The sequence below is a fragment of the Dermochelys coriacea genome, chromosome 3, assembly GCF_009764565.3.
Source record: "Dermochelys coriacea isolate rDerCor1 chromosome 3, rDerCor1.pri.v4, whole genome shotgun sequence".
Taxonomy (NCBI): domain Eukaryota; kingdom Metazoa; phylum Chordata; order Testudines; family Dermochelyidae; genus Dermochelys; species Dermochelys coriacea.
This window is the reverse complement of record NC_050070.1, coordinates 36,981,723-37,000,511: the sequence shown is the minus strand read 5'-3', so window position 1 is coordinate 37,000,511 and position 18,789 is coordinate 36,981,723. Positions and strand designations below refer to the sequence as shown.

General features: G+C 38.9%; 1 protein-coding gene across 20 annotated transcripts in view; it reads right to left on the bottom strand.

Annotated features, from left to right (window-relative positions):
• MYT1L (myelin transcription factor 1 like) overlaps positions 1–18,789 on the bottom strand; it is a 394,424-nt gene that overhangs the window by 135,432 nt on the left and 240,203 nt on the right. The window contains exon 1 of one of the 20 annotated variants that reach the window (XM_043510309.1): positions 5,648–5,652. The exons of the other annotated variants lie outside the window; for them this stretch is intronic. The gene's annotated coding sequence lies outside the window, so the exon portion shown is untranslated. Of the gene's footprint in view, positions 1–5,647; positions 5,653–18,789 lie in introns of those variants that run through there. 20 annotated transcript variants of the gene reach the window in all.

Genomic DNA, 18,789 nt, shown 5'->3' with positions numbered 1-18,789 from the left:
GACCTTGCTGAACTCCCTAGAATCTAAATGTCTTCTGTGGGAGTTTAGTACCATTCATTATGGAGTAATAATAATAAAAGTCACACTGCCAAATGTGTGCTAGCTGCCTCATAGTACATGTTGTAAGATGAGATACCTGCCCCAAACAGCTTACATACTAACTATGCCTCAATTCTACACTTTTCCATTTAGAACCTTTATGTATATAAGTAGTCCCAAAGATATATATATGAGAACTGCAACAATATCGTCATCGTCGTCAACGATGGACGACGACTACTACTACTACTACCACCAACTCCAAGGAGTTCAAGGTGTCTAGGCATATATATAAGTATATAAGTGTTTGCAGGATTGGGGTGTCATTTGAAATAGGATGTAACAAAAGGGGGCCCAGGGATAACAAAACAGTTGGGAAAATGGGAGAATGAACGGGGGTGACAATAAGATTATATGGTTACTCAGCAAACATCAGTGTCTGTCATGGTACAATATAAAAATTGTAGTGTTTTTGTTTGTTTTTTTAAGTAAAACTAAACAAATTTTAGTCAGTTACCCACAATCAGACTAAAAATGTTGCAATGTATATATTTTCTGTAATTAAAATGTATATAATAGGCCACATCATCAGCTGCTGTAAAACAGCTACTGAAGCCAATAAAGCTACCCTGATATACACCAGCTGAGCATTTGGGCCAATATCTTTTGACTTCAATAGGCCTAATTTTGAGCATGTGCTTAAGGGCTTTGCTGGATTGGGGCCTAATAGTTTTAAACCCAAGCCTGGAATATCTCCTAAAGGTGAAACTAAGGGCATAATATGACCCTGTGAATGTAAATGGTCAGACTGAGTAGCCAACTTGTTCTCTTACTGAGAACAGTTATTAAAAACTCCACTCTTGGAACATTAGCTTTGAAAGGATTCTTTCAAGTTTACAAAAAGAAAAGGAGTACTTGTGGCACCTTAGAGACTAACACATTTATTTGAGCATAAGCTTTCGTGAGCTACAGCTCACTTCATCGGATGCTCACGAAAGCTTATGCTCAAATAAATTTGTTAGTCTCTAAGGTGCCACAAGTACTCCTTTTCTTTTTGCGAATACAGACTAACACGGCTGCTACTCTGAAACCTTTCAAGTTTACAATAATTAATTAGTTTTGAAAACAAATTGTCTTGTGTTACTAATAACAACCTAGATTATTAATACAAAAGGATTTGCAATCATCTGAATTATTTTTGCCCGGTTTACACTTTGTTTCATTTTTCTCCACGTGAACAATAAAAACAGAATTGTCACTTTCACTTCAGCTTCTCTTGCAGCGGTACAATGTGTCAATGTTTGGGTCACAAACAGAGGAACAGTTTATTGTTTGGGGTTTGTTTTTTGGTTTTTTTTTAAACACATTTTCCATTGGATTTTTTTCTTTTATTTGGAAATTGGAATGGGAAGTGCAGCAGGCCACTATGCTGGTGGAAATAGTCTGACTTCTCATATAGCCATTTCCAGGAAGGAACTTCAGAAGCTGAATCCCTCATAGACTTCTGTGGATCTCTGTACATATTTTACCTCTGCATAGGAAATCCATTTTTTCCACCAAATTATTTAACCTGATTTAATTATTATTTAACCTGAACCAAAGAATTCTAATCACTAGAACCTCTACTAGCTTTTTTAATCAAGACCCCATTCTGCTAGATGCTCTAGAAATACACAGGAAGACATTCTCTCAGCCCCAGTCTAATTTAAGATAAGATACAGTAGGTGAATATAAGATGTTAGAGGACAGACAGGAGATTGAGGGCAATGCAACAATATGGCCTAGTAATGTGCACTTCTAGATCAAAAAGTATTTAAATATATAAATATAAGCCATCTGTGACTACCCCATCATCCAGACACAATTCATCTCGTTCCCCCTTCCTTTATATTTATGTGCCTATCCCCATGACAGCTAGTCACACAGCATACATTAAAAATAAGCAACTCACTAAAAAAATGTAAAGAGACAAACAACTCTCTTTCTCTCCATCACCTCTGTCTAACAAAGAAACCCCCTCCTCACTCCTGGTGATGTTTTGGCTATCTCTTAGAATCTGCCTAGATATTCTATTGTCACATACATGCTCTGGAGTGTTCTAATCTTAGAGTGGTGGATGACTGAATCTAGTCAGTCACCTATGATGGTGTTCCCTGAATAGATATGTGGACAGAGTTGGCAATGGGCTTTGTTGCATAGGGCCTAATCACATCAGCCATACTCTCAGAGGCTCGTTCACCTGCGCATCTACCAATGTGATATATGCCATCAAGTGCCAGCAATGCTCCTCTGCCATGTACATTGGTCAAACTGGACAGTCTCTACGTAAAAGAAAAATAGACACAAATCAGACGTCAAGAATTATAACATTCAAAAACCAGTAGGAGAACACTTCAATCTCTCTGGTCACTCAATTACAGACCTGAGAGTGGCTATCCTTCAACAAAAAAGCTTCAAAAACAGACTCCAACGAGAGACTGCTGAATTGGAATTAATTTGCAAACTGGATACAATTAACTTAGGCTTGAATAGAGACTGGGAGGGATGGGTCATTACACAAAGTAAAACTATTTCCCCATGTTATTTCTCCCCCTCACCGCACCATCCACTGTTCCTCAGATGTTCTTGTTAACTGCTGGAAATGGCCCACCTTGATTATCTCCACAGAAGGTTTTCCTCCTCCCCCCCCTTCCTGCTGATAATAGCTCATCTTAAGTGATCACTCTCCTTACAGTGTGTCTGATAAAACCATTGTTTCCTGTTCTCTGTGTGTGTATATAAATCTCCCCACTATATTTTCCACTGAATGCATCTGATGAAGTGAGCTGTAGCTCATGAAAGCTTATGCTCAAATAAATTTGTTAGTCTCTAAGGTGCCACAAGTACTCCTTTTCTTTTTGCGAATACAGACTAATACAGCTGCTACTCTGAAACCTAAATGTAGTGAGTTCAACAGCTGGGACCTCCCCCCATTGGACTGTGCCTCGCTTCCCATCCTCAGGAACACACTGCTAATCCAGGGATCATTGGCAAAAGCATCTCAGCAGATCTAAATGATCACAATGGTGAATAGGGTGAGAAGCAGCCTCTAAAGGATAGCCAGGACCCCAATCTATGTACAGCAGTATAGCTTTAACCCAAACCACAGGTTGAATTGCACCTGGAAGCAGAGAGGCAGCCAATACTATCCACACAGCAGAGATTTAATGTACTCCTGCCAATCCACTACAGTAGCACATGTGATTAAATTTACTAAGTGGTTACTGATACTGGATGTCTCAATTTTAATTGAGACTCAACCTGGACACCTAAAAATTGAGGGATGCAAAACAGGGGAGGGATAGCTCAGTGGTTTGAGCATTGGCCTGCTAAACCCAGGGTTATGAGCTCAATCCTTGAAGGGGCCATTTAGGGATCTAGGGCAAAAAAAATTGGGGATTGGGGTTTGGAGCAGGGGGTTGGACTAGATGGCCTCCTGAGGTCCTTTCCACCCCTGATAGTCTATGATTCTAAAACTGGTGTAAAGCAAAGATTAGGGATGCTGTTACACTGCCAATCATTTAACAACATGTCTATCTGTATATTAGTACAATCAACATCCTTGCACACTAACTTAGTAGATCATATTTAACATCAACAGCAGGTCAAACTATCATTCTAGCATGTACTTAAGTTTTAAGCAATAGCATACTTTGCCATTTTATTACATTTCTAATGTAGGGTTACTATAATGTGGTTATCAATTACTGATTGCCATCACAAATACTCTGTCATCTCCCAATAAATACACAATAGTATTGGATCCCAACTTATTTTTAATTAAGAGTGGTATATGATACACTATCAGGACATATGATATGCTAAATTTCATACAACCATAGCAATAAGGATTTTGCTTTGTCCAAATGGGAAATGAATGAGGATCATAATCAACAGAAAGAAATACTATAATGCACCATCCTTACTAATAAAAGGGTTTGACTGCCACCCGTAAACAGTTGAAATTATGGAAGAAATTGACAAAAATAGAATGATAAAGGCTGCAGTTATTTCAGTGCTTATGTACCACATTCTCACCTCCAGCATAAGCTACAGGACATTGTTCTTTGTCTTACACAATTGGTTAGGAGTCATTCAAGTGTGAAATATTCTAAATTCTGGTAGTTTGAGGATTGAGATGTTAAACCCTTCCTGTTTTGAACAAAAATAAGATTGTACCCTTTTGTAACACAGAGAAAATATGATTACTCTCCAACAGAATGGAAGTGATAGCATTCCACTACTCTATGGCATCTCAAATTGGGCTATTTTTAAAGATGTTAAGCTTTATTAGTATGTATTTAGCAAACATACTATTATTGAAGGACTGTAGGTTTACCCACCACAATATTTTTTTCCATAGGTGCTTTCCTTCTCAATAGGCTCTGGGCCACAAAAGTTAACATAAAAACCTGTTTAACAAAAAGAGGATTTCTGAAATGTCTTTATCATTACACCTCCTTGATCTTAATTTTCATGACAAAATTTAGTTATAAGCTGTTGTGCCCTTCAGTTTACTGATGAAACTTAATCTTATAACCAAACCCCATCTGCCTTTATGGCCTTTCTTCCAGTATTTTGTAAATCTCTTGGCTGGACACAGAATTTTAACATTATGTATTTATTTTTCAAATTATCATTAGAGTTTTGTGCATTGTTTCTTCTAGGACTGGATGAAAGCAATCCAGGTCCCTAGGCACACACCAAGACACAGGACTTCCCCCATGGATCTACCCCATGGTCCTGACCCGTCCTTGCTGTAGAGGAGGCCCTCACACTCTCCCAGAGAGGCAGATGCACTGGCATGAGGCCCTTTCCCATTGAGAACAGCAGTGGTGACAGCAGGGATCCTCTTTCCCCAGTAGAGAGGGTGCAGAAGGGGACATGAGTACTTACTCCCAATAAAGGGAATGTATCTGCTTGCATGGGTGGGCCAAGCTGGCTGCACTCTTCTTCTCCTGCCACGCTCTGGGATTGTGTTGGCAGGGTGCCTCAAAAGAGTGGATCTTAAAGTTAACACTCTACTGAGATGCACAAGGCAGTTCATCCTCTCAGAGCTATTGTTTCAGGCTCTTTGCAGACTCAGGCTGACATCACTGATTCTCAGTTCATGTTTTCAAGGTTTTCTTCACAACCATGAGGGATAGCAATTACTTTTCTTTTTAAAATGAAAGCTTGACTTTTGATATAATAACATGACTCCAGGAGCTGGAGCCCCCAGCACAGGCCTATAATACTCATACCTTCATCCGGCCTGCTTTCCACATATCTTGTGAAAAGGAAGGACATCAGTGAAGCAAAAGAGTTGAATTAGATCCATCACTTTCTAGTCCAGAATAGTGAGGATGCCACCTGACTCATATCACAATTAAAAAAATATATACTACTGTATATAATGTTACTTATTATAGCTGACAGCAAGCTCTATTAGACTGTAGAACTGTCTTCGACAGGAAAGGAAAATAGTCTCCCAAGGGAGTGGAAGCCCCACACAGCATGATTTAAGTGTGGCAGCTGGGCTGTGGGAGGGAAGTGGCATTTTCCCATTGAAACTCTGCTGCCAGCACACCTTCTGTGGCTAGACTTCAGAGGAAAATGCTGCAACTACCAGTTCTACTGCTCAGTTTTAAAGGAGACAAGAGAGAAGGGCTGGAAGAGAACAGAGGCAGGCGTGGATGAGGGCAGGAATGGAGTAAGGGACCAAAGGGTGAAGAAGGGGAAATGTCTGGAAAGGAGAAGTGCACAATAGGAAGGCTGGAAAGGAGTGAGGAACAGGGGTAGGAGAAAGGGGACTAGAGCTAAGATTTTTATAAGGGTCCAAGTGACTTAGTAGCCTAAATACCATTTTAAAAAGTAATTCAGGCACTTAGGAGGCTAACTGTCTTTGAAAGACGACAGGACTTAGTCTTCTAAATCATTTTCAAAAATGGGACCTATGTCACATGGGAACTTTTGAAAATATTACCCCAGCAGATTTTATGCGGAAAAATTATTTGTATCTTTTTACCCCAATAATCCCAATTATTAACATCAACAAACTGCAAATGAAATAAATGGGAGTTGTGCCCATATATCTGAGGCCAGTTTGAGGTCCATAGTTTGTTGGGAGTTTTGAAGGGGGGATGAGGTCCCAGTCATGCATCACTGGGAACTGGTGCACCTCACTGTGATATCACCCAAAGCCATACTGCAATACAACAGGTTGGTCTTTTTCACTTCTGAATTCTGTAATGGTTTATTTCTGTTTTCATATGCTACAGAACACTGGAGAGTTTGGTCAGATTCTTTAGAGGGCATTCATAATATTTCTGTGATGTATGCTGGATTCCTCTTTCTACACCAGTTTTCTGTAGGCATGCCATAAGACAATGGCCCAATTTACTCAGTGTGAGCAGACACAAATCTAACTCTAGCTTACAGCAGGTTTCAGTCTGGCCCACAGTATTTCATGAAGACTGAACAGATTCATGACTAGTTACTGTAAACTAACCATGACAATTTTGAATGGTCTCCCCTGGATTTTGGTTTCTAAATCCAACAAATTGCTGTATTTTCCACTGAACAGTCAGAATTACAGAGGATAGATAATACTAAACGTTATGTCTGTTTTATGGTTTTACTTAAATGCTGGCATTTTAAATAAGTGGTTCCACTTTTAGTCAATGCAATTTTAACAGCTCAGTCCTGCTTCCTCCTACTTCCTTTTAATATCATAATTGGAAACAGAATGCATGAATTCTGAGATATTAAGTTAACTCTGTAGTTGGAATTTATTTTGCATTCTTTCTAAAAATGACGCTGGTTTTAAAACTCTAATTCAGATTCTGATCCACCTTTATTGTAATCCCTTTAAATCTCACCAATTAAGTAAGCAAGGCCAGGCCATTTTGGACCTGATATGTCAGTACCTTCAAAGAACACCAAGGTGATGCAGAAAGCAGCTCTGTGATTCATAAAGTGGCATTCTCTCCTCTAATTAGGGCTTGGCTAACTTACATTTTATAGCGCTCTAACTTGCTGGCTCAGGGGGGTGAAAAGTCACCCCCCTGAGTGCAGCAAGTCAGAATGCTTTAAAGCGCTAGTGTAAATAGGTTCCGAGCACTCACGTGCGACCACACTCACACTTCAAAGCGTTGAAGTTTCCAGTGTAGCCATGCCCTCAGTTACTATTAAGCCAATTCTCTAGACAAGTATCATGGGAAGAACATTATAGTTGGTGATGCTTTATTTCAGGTGTGAGGTAAAATAGAAGTCCTGACTATTTCTGGTCGTTAAAGGTCCCATTTAAGAGTAGAAATGTTATTTCTAGGGCCCTGACCAAATTTAAATGCATGTAATTAAATTTGCCTACTTCAGAATTACTCCTGCAGTTTCAATGAGGTAAATTAGTCCCAACCCAACAATGTGGTGAATGATATGACCTTACTATACCCTGTATCTGCTGTACCTAACATTGCAAAACTGTTGTGAGGCTAAAATTACTTACTTGTGAAGTATTTGAGATCCACTGATGAAAAGGCTACAGAACTGTGAAACACTACTATTGCAACATGTTTTCTCAAAACCAACCACCAAAAAGTTTATCGCTATATCGCTACTTGTACTCTGTATTTTTTTATTTAGTCTTAGGCAATGGCTACACTAGCGAGCTTACAGCAGTGTAGCTGCACTGTTGCAACTGTAAGCTCTCTAGGGTAGCCGCTCTAACTGATGGGAGAGAGCGCACCCATTGACTTAATTAATCCAGAGACACTCTAGCACGACTACTCACTAGGACATGTCACTGCTCAGCCACCGCCAGCTGTCTCATGCACTGAGGGCGCCACTGCTTCAAAGCCCCAATACAGCATAAAGGGTTACTATGTTGTCTGATGGCAGATTTGGAATAATGGGAGAAAGTGGTTATTTTGAAACAGGGGACCACCATCTTCCTAAAGGCAGCACGTTGCCTCATTTCCATTGAGAATAAAAGGAGGTGGCAGACATTTTAAAAGAGGGCAATTCTGTGTGGAATTTTCTGAAGAACATTCTTCTTCAGCCCTTGGTGAAGAAAAAAAACTTTCAGTTGTGAAGTCTTCCAACGTAGCCTATGCATTTCAGTGAGTTTTATCTCTACAGGAAGTTTAAATAGTCTGTGTTATTAAGATCATTAGGAACAAAAAATGATCTGATACCTGGTGCTAAATTTCTTCAAGGATCCATTTTTAAATTAATTTTAACTCAAGCTAATTAACAGATTTACTCATAAATGCCCACAAAAATATTGTGTGCCCAAGGAGTAAGTGCTGTCATTTTGAGGAAAATACATTGTATTTGTTATACATAACACAGTCATTGAATCTCTGCTTTAAGTGCAAAATTCATCTCAGACTTAACTATTAATCACAGGTCCTCCTAGAAGGAATCACAACCAGCACTTCAATAATGAATGTTGGTCAGTGAGGACCAGTTGCTATGTTAAAATACCATATAATCACAGCACATACACCATAACAAGAAGTCATTTGCTAGTCTATCTTTGCTAGAACACATTTTGAATACAGGCGTAGGAAGGATGGCCTAGTGTATAAGGCACTGAACTGGGATTCAGGAGACAAAGATTTAATTCTTTGCTCAGATTCAGATTTCCTGTGTGGTGGTGGGTAAGTCATATCTGTACCTCAGTTCCCCATATGTAAAATGAAGATAATGTTCTCCTACCTGACAGAGGTGTTGTGAAGATAAAATTAGTTATTAATTTTATGGGCACACCAGACCTGCACTGGTCCAGCTGGGGTTAACACCACGCTATGGGCAGAGGAGGCCAGGCTTTCACGCCCCTGCTGGACACGCTCCAGCTGGGACCCAGGTATAAAAGAGAGCACCTCTGCTCAGTAGGGGATGACCTTTGAAGAGGGAAGATGCCAAATCTCCAGCCCGGGAGCCGCCAAATCTCCAGACTGTGGAAGCAAAACATGCTGAGACCCAGGCAAACACCAGGACAATGGAAGGCACCCAAGCGTGGTCAAGGCTGCTCGGAGCAGCCCAAGCCGAGGAACCCTGAGATGCCGAGGATGCCCGGACTGCCACATGAGGAGATGGGATAGAAAGTGGCCCAGGGCGGACACTGTCAGTATGTTGCGGTGGGATCCCCACTAACACAGTGGTGGAACTCTCCACCAATCTTAGGTCCCTGGCCTGGGTGGGCCTGGGTCCCCTTGCATCAGTGGTGGGCAACCTGTAGGCCGTGGGCCGCATGCAGTCCATCAGGGTAATCCACTGGTGGGCTGTGAGACAGTTTGTTTACATTGACTGTCTGCAGGCATGACTGCCCGCAGCTCCCAGTGGCCTCAATTTGCCATTCCTGGCCAATGAGAGTTGCCCACTACTGCCCTATATCCTGCTGCCAACCCCACATAGGGGTGTCAGCTCCCTGACCTTAGGCTGTGTGCCAGAGCGAGAATGTCAGACTCTAGACTATTTGGTGCTCCACCCTGCCTGAGGGCCTGAGCCTAGACTGATTGGTGTTCCATCCTACCTGAAAACCCAGGGCCACCAGACTGGCTCTGGCCATTAGGCTACACTCCCCCAAGGCTAAGGTGGTACAAGTAAACCTAGTCACGGGACTACAACAGCCCTTGCCCTATCCCCAAAGTGGGATGGGACATACCAACCCCGTGACACCTAGATAGATAGATAATTGTGGATTTCCTTCACATGATGTTGCAATTGGCCAGATGGAGAAACTGTATTAATTTCCTGCTTGCTGAACTGATCCTGCACCCCAGCCGATGAGTATTTTAAGTACATTTACTAATAGTATTAAAAACTGTGTCAAAACCTGAAGACCTTCAACTAGCAACAGCTCTAGGAACAAACGAGTGAAAATTATTATTTCTTATTTGTATTACTGTAGCACCTAGAATCCTAGTCATAGACAAGGACCCTGTGGTGCTAGGTAGTGTACAAACACAGAACAAAAAGTCCCTGTCCCAAAGAGCTTAAAATCTAAACAATGACTGGTGTTAACATTTGAGGATAATCGTATCCTGTACTGGCAAAATATGCTTTACAATATTACAAAATGTATTGCACAGTACTGCTTTAGGACTTGGTCCTTCAAACGCACACGACTAACTTCAGTCAAAATAGTACTGCCACTAACTACTGTAACATATCATTCGCAATACCATACAACACAGTTGGCCAGTACGGTATGCGAGGGAAAAGGGTGCAGAATCAGGTAGGCAGACAGGAAACTAACTAACCCAATGTGACTATTCATCTGGCTGAAGTTACTCAGTTGCTTACAGGATCATGCCCTTAAGTTGTACGGTGCCAAATCCCCACAAGCTGCATATCCACTTGGCATTTGGTTTTGTACTATGGATTTTTTTTATTATTGTCATTGAAGATGACTCTAAAGCAACCAACCTCCCACTGTCCTGAGCTGACACCGCTAGAAGCAGCACTTCATATAAGCTGCTAATAAGAAATGATGTCTGTGGAAGGGCTGCCTCAATATATTGAAGAACTTCAATAAAAGGTTTTTAAAGAAACATCATACTGGGTTTTTTGTTTGTTTTTAAAGAAAACCTATTCTTTATCCTGTTATTCCTCACAACCTTGTTTTTGCTCCTCTAATTCTTTCCCTTTTCCTCTCTTTCTTTTCTCCCTGAACCCACCCATGGGCTTTTGTCTAGTAATGTGGTCTAGTAGTTAGATCGGGGGAACTGGGAGTCAGGTGTCCTGGGTTCTCTTCTCAGATACCATAGTGATCAGCATGGGATAAAGATATAACAACAATGTTCTTAATTTCCTGTTTCCCCTGCTACTTTCATCGCTCACACTTCTGCCAGTATAGCCTTCACTAAGAAGGGAACTAGGATTACTGTGGGAATGAATTAAGGGAATGTAGAGCACCATTGATTCATGAGAATACTGTATCATCCATGGAAAAAAGCTTTTTTTCAAGACATTCACCTTCTTTGTAGCCCAGAATGCTCTTTGGAAAGAGTATATATGCCAAATTTGGTCAAAATATAGTGCTTATGCCTGTTTATTATGACCCATACTAACTTTACACAACACCAATATCCATAACAAAAGGTTGTTATTAAAATGCATAGTATTGAACAGAAAGGTGTCAAATATTCCTAGCTTATTAAACCTCAGTAATTATAATAAGGCTTTTAGCATAAAGAATCAACACTTGTCAACACTTACCAGGAGATCAACGAGTGGTGATCGATGTATCGGTGGTCAATTTAGCAGGTCTAGTGAAGACCTGCTAAATTGACTGCAGATCGCTCTCCTATCGACTCCTGTACTCCACCGGATTTAGCAGAGTAGGGGGAGTCAACGGGAGTGGACCCCACGGTAGGTAGATCTAAACTACGTCGATTTGAGTTACGCTATTCACGTAACTCAAATTACGTAGCTTAGATCGAATTTCCCCTGTAGTGTAGACAAGGCCTGAGTAGTAGTTCTATATATCCAAAGTAGGAAAAATACAGTTGGTTCTAAATATAAGTTCAACCCTCCTTATAAATAATTTGAATTCTGCCTAATCTGTCAGATAGAGGGCTTGATACATAGCCCAGTGGAGTTAATGAACAGACTCCCATTGACTTCAGTAGGTATTTGATCAGGCCCTTAGTTATTTATGTACAAGTAGGTAAATACTAGAGACAAAGTTGCAAGTATAGTACATAATAATAATTTCTTGTGCAGTGTTTCTTATCCATACATCTCAGGACACTTTCTAAAGGAGAATAAATAACATTATTTCCCTTTCAGAGATAGGGAAACTGAGGCACAGAGAGATGAAATGTCTTGCCCAATCTGTACGGATCACTTCTGCAGCACTTTTTCTCTGCCAGTTGAGAAGTAGAAACCATAAATTTACCCTCAAACCCTCTATTTCTATCATAAGAGCACATTATGAGTTCACCCAGGCTACCAGACCAGCCATTCTAATTTCCTGTAGGTAGAAGACTTGCAGTGGCCTCTTGGGGGAATTATCTCCCCAGTATTACCATATGTTCTTTCTTTTATTCCCTGTCCTTACTGTCCTCTCAGTCCTGATTTATTTAGTGGCTGACAGCAACACCTCCACACAAACCTTTCCACAGCAGACACTGTGGCTGCAAGTGAAGTGCTGAATGAGAAATATGCCCAGCACCTGCCATTTGAAAGAAAATGAGCATATCATCTCAGCAACACACAGGGACTTGCTGAAGATCCCACTCCCAAATCTGCTGTTTGTTGTCACTGCACAGATGGGTCAGCACCTTCTGATAGCCTGCCTTTGAATTTTCTCTCCTTTATTAAGCTACTACTTCTGGCACATCAAGATTCTGAAACTTGCTGCCACTGAAATTGCTATTCCCAACCCAGATGGTGGTAGAAGGAATTGAACTGTGGTTCCTTTGTGCAGAAAGCCCTAGACAATAGCCACCAGCATGCAGAACCACACACCAATTTCTGGTGTATATTTTGTTGCTGTTTCAGATCCAAGTCTGGACCTTTTTAATCATTAATCAACAATTCAGAGAAAGAGTATATTGCTGAATCCAGACAGCAGCCGATACAGACCTCTAATACATTATGGATTCGCTGTCAGTACATTTATTTATTGTTTGCAGTGTTCCTTCTGAAAATCCCTATGCTCTTTCACTTACAACTGAAAATTAGTTGAAGAAAATATTTAACTGGATTTAACAAAGTAGTGTATCTCTTCTTATTAAAATATGTTTAAAAATACCTGAGTAATGAATTACATTCTTGTCTGTAAAGTATAATTCTTGTCATTTACCACAATTTTAACAAAATATTTAGCAAATATATCACTAAATAAAATAGAAAGGCACTGTTTATTTAGTGCTGATTTACAGTTTTTCTTAGGAAAACACCCAGTTGTTCATTTTGTCATTATTGTGATAGTATAATAAAAGTTGGCTATTAGCTTAAAGTGAAATGAAGATACATTTGTCTTTATTTCCAGTGTTCACCAGGATTTTTCACTGTGGCATAAAAATAAGAAAGACCTCACTGTTTTGTGCTTAGGCTTTTATACTTTATACAAATGCATCAATGGACCTCGATTTTTGCACACTGTGCAACCATGCTCTGCTATCAAATTAATGTTAAAATATGTATGTCCTGACTTCTGATTTATAATATCATTGACAAATAGTAAAAAGGACAGGCATGCCATAAAGTTTATGGATGGAGTGATGGCATGCACAATGATGTCTCATAAAGAATAAAGGGGGGGTATTTATTCTTGTGGATTCAAGAACTAAAATACAGATAGATGGCTGCGTGCACAGAATTTTTCATAAATATCCCATAGTGCACCCTGTTGTACAGCAGCCATACATTAATTAGAGCATTCAGCAGACACTGCAATGTGTTACACTCACCCAAGTGAATCTTCATTTTTCATATGCAGGGCCTTACTAATTAAAATCAGCTTTGCAATTAAACGTGGAAAATTGTGTTAAACTTTCATGCGTGGTTTAGAAAAAAATGTGTTTATTTTTAGGGTATTTTATTTTGATGTAAATTAATTTTCCATCAAAGTGAAACCAGTAAAAGGGAGGTATGAGGATTTCTCTTTTTTTGTATTATAGATGCTCCTCTCAGTTGCAAGTTGCAATGCTCTGCTATCTTTCTGCCAGTACCTGGCCCTGTTCCAATGCTTTTAGTGAGTGCTATCTGTCAAGGCATGAATAATACAGCCCCTAGGCTGTCGGCAGAATCCAAATGAGGCATACATCAGGAAGCAAGCACTCGACTTTAGCTCCAGAACATGCTCCTGTGAAGACAGGCAATTATTCACCCACGGCTGCAGCCATGGCAATCAAACTGGTGGGTGAAAAGGTATATGAAATGAAAAAATTTGAATAAGAAATATGGCACAACAAGCCAGAGAAAATTCAATAATTTTCTAATAGAGAGATATTTGAGTCTTTTAATTTTCAAGTTTGGAGTTTCAATTATTTTTCTCAGTCTGTTCTAAAATGGGCAGGACTAAAACTGAATATATAATACCAAAACAATAATAGTGATTTTTTTAATCAAGAGAGCATGGCTTATTTAAAGTATGTGCATTTTTTAACAACAAATCTTCTGTTTTAAGGAACAGATCTCATCCTTCAAAAATTAAAATGATCACAACATGTCTATCTGTACAATTTCATAGATGAAAGGATCAGCAACAGTACAGAGAAACAATAAACAGAAGTTAATATCAAGTAACACTTTGGTGGGTAGTCACAAAGCAAAATACTTTTATAGAGTTGGTCATGAGTCATATATTATAGATCCAAACATTATTTGTGTCTCCTCTCCTCACTATTGTGATACTTGTTTGCTTCTGAAAAAGGCTTCCTTAATGTTACATGGTGAAAAATGGGGCAGGGAGAAGCCCTATATTTCCAACATGAACTTAACAAAGAGCACAAAGGATTCCTGTCTGGATGAAATTTTCGGTTTGCTCTGTTTATTTCAGCCACATTCTACTTTTTCAGCGATCAAACTGCAACACAGGGTTAGGGATCCATCAATATTTCCATTTTAAATCTGAAGGATTTATGATTCAGCCTTAAAAATTCATTCTGCACTGAAACTTAATTTGCATGATCTTAGACTAGGAATGTTTTTTTCCCCTTACCAATTTCCCATACAATGGTTTCAGCTGTTTTCAGTTATACATATAAAAAATTACTGCTCTACCAGTTTAAAATTGTTTTCTGCTCATATTTGTTAAAAATGGTTTTCATTTTGAAGCATGTGGTATTTGGCAAGTGATTAGTCCATAATAGAACCTAATTGCTTCTGTTATTCAAGGGGGGGAAGGAATTAAGCAACCATATTATGGAGGTTTTAAAAATAGGCCGTAGCTCGGACTCACTATTTTTTTAATGGAATCTAGTTAGTGTTTTATGATGTCTCTAAATACATATTTACATGATAGACAATATCCATCTTTTGCATAAATAATATGCATTTTAATATAAAATTCAAAATCCATAGAAACACAGTAGGCTTTAATACTTCCAAAGCTGCCATTTACGTCTACTGGAGAAGTAACAGTGGCCACAGTTTGCTTTCAGTTACACAGGTGATGTGCCTGCATAATGAAGAGAAGAATTTGAACTCATGCCTTTTTATTTATTGTTGTATATATAAGGGCCAGACTCTGTTTCCATTAAAATCAATGGTAAAACTCCCATTTATTTTAATGGAAGCAGGATCAAACCCAGGGATATCTTCAGGTATTTAGCTAACAATCACAGGTGAGATACTTTACTGGTGTGAGTAGTTTACGTTTACTGGTGTGAGTAGTCCCATTATATTCAGTTTGACTACTCACAAGCAAAAGCATTTGCAGAATCAGGACCCATAACCACTCTTTGAAGTCACTATTATATCGACAAATAATTCATAATTTTTCAGAGTATCTAATTACCATGTGTGGTTAAACAACAATCCACAGTGGATCTGAGGGGTATCAAGTAAATACTTGCCAAGAAAGAAATCCAGGCAGCATGAACCAGTGGATAGTTTCTGGACTGGAACTCAAAAACCTTAGGTTTTATTCCTAGCTCTGCCACTGACTTGCTGTGTGACCTTGAGCAAGTCACTTCGACTTTCTACACTAGGGTGGCCAAACCTACTGCCCTTCTGAGCCGCATATGATAATCTTCAGAAGCTCAAGAATTGGGGCACACCAGCTGGGGCTCAGGGCTTCTGCACTCTGGGAGGCACCTGCCGGGACTTGGGGCTTCATCCCCACTCCTGCTGAAGCCCTGAGCCCCAGCAGGTGTGGCTCATGGGGCTGAAGCCCCGAGACCTGCTGTCCCTGCTGGGCAGACCCCCCTACCCTGGGGTCGGGGGCGGCTCCATGAGCTGCACTTTAATGGTAAAAGAGCCGCATGTGGCTTGTACGCCAGTTTGGCCACCCCTGCTCTATGCCTTTGTTTCCCCTCCCACTCACGGTCTGTCTTGTCATTTTGTAGTGCCTGATACTGCAAAGGTTTATTCACATGTTCAACTTTATGCACTGTGAGTAATCTCAGTGGCTTCAATGATATGTAGAGTTAAACACATGCATAAGTCTTTGTAGTACCAGAAACTCAGACTGCAAACTCTTCAAGATAGGAACTGCCTCTTATTACGTTGTATTCCCTGTCACAATGGGGCCCAAGTCTTGACTGGGGTTTCTAGCTGCTCCTATTACATAAATAATAACAATATGGGTAAATTCTGCTCTAAGTTACACACATACAACTTCTTTGTAGTCAGTTATGCTGCATGTGTGCAATTTCAGAGCAGAATTTGGCCCAATGAATCAAAAAACGGACATATTTGCATGAATCAACACAATCAACTGCTACCATTTGTTTGGTCAATGTCAAAATTGGGCCCAATCCTGCAATTTGATTCAGGAAGGGGAATCCCTATGACTGAACCATGCCCCGTTCACTCACACAGATATAAGGATCCACCAGTGATGACACAATTGTAGGATAGGAGCCTATATTTATAGAGATTGGTTTTTTTATTATTATTATGAAAAGAAAATCAAGGATATAAGACATCTTGAGGGATTTAAACCCAGAAAAGCTAAAGCTATAAACATTGCTTTCCCTACCACCTGCTATGTTCCCACCAAAATAATGAAGTGTCAGCCCAAAGATTTGTCTTACACTTGTATGTATTTACTTTGTGGGTTTAAATTAAATATATCAGAGTGATAGACACCATGTGAAGCTGGATAAAATTATGTCACAGTGTGTTTGTTAAGAAAAAAGGTCAGAAATCCCAAAGAACTCAAGAGATCCCAGGAATGAAAAAAAATTACAAAATTCTGGAGAACTGCTAAACAATTTCCGAGCGGAAGCAAACACCTTTCATTCATAATAAAGAACTGGTCTGTTATTGTGAATAGAAAGCTCATAACCTTATTAAACTCTGTTCTGTAAGGCTAAATTAAATTGAGTTATGTTTCATTGGAGATATATAAATGTCTTGAACACATGGAATTTTTAGACTTTTTGATTTTCTTTTACATAAAATGTTTATTTTCTCCCCCTGTCCCAGATAACAACCAAGATTAGGAATGTGTGTGGAGAGGGTTGTGGGGGGAGTTTGAAACAAGAAAAATATTTTCAAAATTATTTTAAATTATTTATTGATAAGATTTGATACAATAATTGAAACCCAATCTTTTCTGAACCAGAAACCATGTTGTGAACCCCAACAAAACATGGTTCCTAATCAAATTAATAGGAGATCTGCTAGTTGAATATAATCTGAGTAGTGGATTGACAGTCACAGTGTTAAAAAAGAAGAGACATTCTTTAGCAAGCAGAAAAAAAGAGTTTTTGATACGTTTCCAATTTTTCTGCTTTGTGAGTTCTCCCCAAAAAATTCATTTAATTAGTAACTCTGAGATTCAGTCTGTTCTTGTATTGACACACCAGAATCATGTCAAGGAAGCAAAATCCAGAATTAATATTTCTAAACTGCACCTAATCTTATCCAACTTTACAGCTATTCCCTGTGCTTCCCATCTGAAAAAGGATTATAGTGTGTACACACACACACACACACACACACACGCACACACGCACACACGTACAGCAATTCAGAAGAGAATGCTGTGACTGTTCTGTTCAAACAAAATTTCATTTGGAAATTGTTTCCTTAGTTTGATTTCAGGAAACATGTTTCTGAAAACTGCATCCAAATCGCATAAAATGCAAAGAAGTGCACTCAGTTAATTTTTCTATCATTTATTTCCTGTGGAGGACATTATAACTTTATCATTTAACTGTTGACTATTCATGGAATTTCTGAAGAAGAAAAAAAAATGGGGTTGGTGCCATTCATTAATTGCTGATGAGACTTGTATTTATGTGAAGAAAATGAACAAAAGAATGATACATTTTGAAACTGGAAGTCCCAAATAGTCTTAAGGAAAGTGATTTTTAATATTTCTGCTAAATTATCCAAATCTCTGATATAACTACAAAAATGAAGCCATCTTTACGTTTATGGAAGACAACATGATTAGAGCAAGAAATTTGAATATGCTAATAAAGAAACCAAAATGGTTAACTTTTCCTTTAAAACAGCATTCAAAATAATTTTTACATGTTTATCACTTTTATGGTCTTAATTTTAAAAAAATATTTGTGTGGACTTAGCTGTGGACTTATAGATCTTTGAAAAGAAACTCAGATAGTAGAGTAGATTTATACATCTACCTTACACCTTTGGTTCAAAAATTGAATTAGTTATTTTAGTTTAATCCCTAGTGGATATATGTAATTTATTACAAAATGGTCACTGAATTTCGCATGAAATGTTTATTCTTTAAATAGCAATAGTTTCGTTATAATCTGACAACAATACTATTTACAAAAATCAATAATGAAAAAATACAAAAGTTTAGAACAATTTCATGCTAGATTAAATAACTTGTTCCAGTTCAATAGAAAGAGGGCCAAAATGTCAGCCATTTTGTCTTCTACATTGGTTGTCATATGAAACAAGTTAAATAAAATGTACTCCATATATAAGAAAAATTGTTTTATTCAAAAGCTTATGTACTAACGGGTAAATTTTCACAATATTGTACAAGAAATGCTTGAACAAACAGCATAAGAAACCGAAGTTGTTTATCTGCATGTTCCACGTGCTATTTTGAACATTTAC